Source organism: Colobus angolensis, unplaced genomic scaffold, assembly GCF_000951035.1.
Source record: "Colobus angolensis palliatus isolate OR3802 unplaced genomic scaffold, Cang.pa_1.0 Scaffold155, whole genome shotgun sequence".
Classification (NCBI taxonomy): Eukaryota; Metazoa; Chordata; class Mammalia; order Primates; family Cercopithecidae; genus Colobus; species Colobus angolensis.
The window spans coordinates 3,255,622-3,258,890 of NW_012114655.1; positions in this window are offsets into that span (position 1 = coordinate 3,255,622).

The following is a 3,269-nucleotide window of genomic DNA, read 5'->3' on the forward strand; positions in this document are numbered from 1 at the left end:
AGTCTGAATAATTTACATTAGCATTGCTTTGATAGCAGGTACGTTTTCCTTCCTCTGAGGATATGTTCTTTTTGCCTCATTCCTGAAGGATAGTTTCACAGGATATAAAATTCTAAGCTTATAATTCTTTTCTTTAGCAAATTTAAATATGTTATTCCACTATATTCTAGTCTTCACAGTTTGTTTTCTCCCTACACATAATGTGACATTTTTCTCTGTTTTCATTCTTTAGTTACATTAGTTTTCAAACAGGTTAGTTATGTATCTGGATGTGGTTTCTTTGAGTTCATCCTACTTAGGATTTGCTGAGCTTATTAGAATGTGTACGTTATATCTTCACCAAATTTCTGGAATGTTAAAATACTGTATTATCCAAATTTTTTTCGGAACCAATCTTTCTTCTCTCCTTTGATAATTCTAATGAAACAAATGATAGACCTTTTTATTTTGTCCCTTAAGTCTCTGAGGTTTTATTAACTTCTTTCAATCTTTTGCTCTCTGTTCTTCAGGTGGGGTAATTTCTATTAATTTCTTCGTCATTACTAACTCATTTTTTTGTCATTACCACTCTGCTGTTGAGACTATTAGCTGAATTTTTAATTTCAGATACAGTGTTGTATTTTTTTCTGTTGTTAAACTTTTTATTTGATTAATTTTTGTAGTTTGTATTTCTCTGTTGATAACGTTTATCTTTATATTTGTTTCAACATGGTTTACTTTTACATCATGGAGCCTGGTTATAATGGTTGGTTTAAAATCATTTTCTAATAACTTCAACAGTTGTGTAATTACAGGGTTGGCATCTGTTGATTGTCTTTTCTATTGAGAATTGATCAGATTTTCCTGGTTCTTTGTATATCAAATAATTTGGGATTGTATTTTGGACATTTTGAATATTACGTTATGTGACTCTGGGTCATATTAAAATCTGCTGGAGAGTGTTTACATTTTCATTGTTTCTTTCTTTTCTTTTTTCTTTTCTTTTTTTAGCAGGCAGTCAATCTGGTTGGTCTCAAGCTTTGTCTCACTCGCTGAGTAGTGGTTCCAATGTCAGTTCAGTTCTCAAAACCTTTGCCATAATATTTGCGTCTCTCCTGAACATACACCATTCAGTTATCAGTTTGGGAGCTGGACAGTTCTTTACGTCACAGTGGTCTCAAAGATTTCTGAGGGCTGTTCCATGAATGCATAATTTGGGGCAACACTGGGACCCTTAGTGATTTATAACAAATTAGATGATACTTTTTCTTGCTCTCTTCTCATAAGGATTTTTACTTTAATCTTTAGTTCTTGGGACCCCTCTCCACAGCTCCTTTGGTCAGAGATATAAATTTGGGATGTGGGAGTTAGATGCCTTCAAAGCAGCAGAAGCAGTTCACTTTTGCAACTGTATATATAAAGTATGTACATAAAATAATTGCAATCAGGTACTCAAACAAATGCATGTATATGCATGATAGTAAACTGTATAAACAACCCAAATAGGTGAATGGATGAAAAAAATTCCCTACATACAATGGAATAATATTTAGCCATAAAAAGAATAAAGTACTGATACATGCTGCAAGGTGGATGAGCCTTGAAAACATTATGCCAAGTGAAAAAAGCCAGGCACAAAAGGCCACATACTGTATGATTACATTTATGAGAAAAATCCATAGGGACAGAAAGCTGACTTACGGTTGCTAGGGGTTGGGATGGGGGCATGGAGAGCAACTGCTTAATGGCTGCTTTTGGAGTGACAACAATGTTTTGGAAGCTATTTACTTCCAAATAATGGCACAACATGGTGAATGGACTAAATGCCATTGAATTATTCAACTTGAAATGATCTATTTTTTGTTATGTGAATTTCACCTCAATTAATACATATATATCCCTTTGCACTCAAGAAATATTACTATAAGGGAATACTTGACAAATAAAACGTACTTGTTTATAGCACATACTTAAACATTATTTAACTGATCTTAAGAAGATGTCTCTGAGGGTCATCTTCTCTTCAGTGAAAGCAACAAACACTACAGTGGAATTGAGAACAAATCAAAAGATATTTCTCCTTTTCTTATGCTTCCATTTATTTTAAACTTTTGCTTGTCTTAAAGGCTAATAAAATTCAATTTTAATAAGCTGAATTTTAATTTAAGTAACTGATTACTTGCCCAAAGTCTATTGTTTCAAAATGTGGAAAAATCTGAATACAATGCATTTTAAAATGAAATACACAAGATATTTTAGTTATTTGTTCTCTTTTATGACATTTTAGATCTTTAAGCTTCATTTTTTGTAGCAATCACATGATATTCCTGAGGGCATTTTATGGGCTTCTCAGCCCTAGGTTCATGTGAGCAGTATGCCCTGAGGCTTTCAAGTCAACAAAAACAACTGTCCTGAGTCCAGGGCAAGCAGAGAATCAGCATAGTGGCCCCATGACAGCAACTCCACAGCCCTGGAGGTCAGGGGTGAACACAATCGTTGGAAAGAGGCCTATGTGAGATGTGTGGTTTTTCGTGGTACAGCTTTGACTGACAGATGACAATTGCACAGGCTTTAATGGAAACTTCTCTTGGGCTACTGGGAAATAACTTTCTCCAGAATAGGTTTGTGTAATGTGGACCTGAGAGATATTCAACTTATGGTATCTCAGTATTTTAAGTGGACTTCTCGGAGTTTTCTCTCCTCTCTCTACAGTGTAATCAACTTATTTAGCTTGACTTCTTACCACCGAAGTAGAGATTTATGTGGGAACTAAAGAACTTTTGCACACCAAAAGCAACAGTCAGCAGGGTGAGCAGACAACCCCCAGAGTAGGAGAACATCTTCACAATCTGCACATCTGACAAAGGACTCATATCCAGAATCTACAACAGACTCAAACAAATCAGCAAGAACAAAACAAACAATCCCATCAAAAAGTGGGCTAAAGTCATGAATAGATAATTCCTAGAGGATATACAAATGACCAAGAGACATATGAAAAGATGCTCAGCTTGACTAACGATCAGGGAAATGCAAATCAGAATCACAATATGCCATACCACCTTACTCCTGAAGGAATGGCCATGGTCATAACATAAAAAAATAATAGATGTTGGCATGGATATGATGGACAGGGAACACTTTTTTTTTTGAGACGGCGTCTCACTCTGTTGCCCAGGCTGGAGTGCAGTAGTGCGATCTTGGCTTTTGAGATCTGCAACCTCCGCCTCCTGGGTTCAAGCACTTCTCCTATCTCAGCCTCCAAAGTAGCTGGGACTAAGGCACCTGCC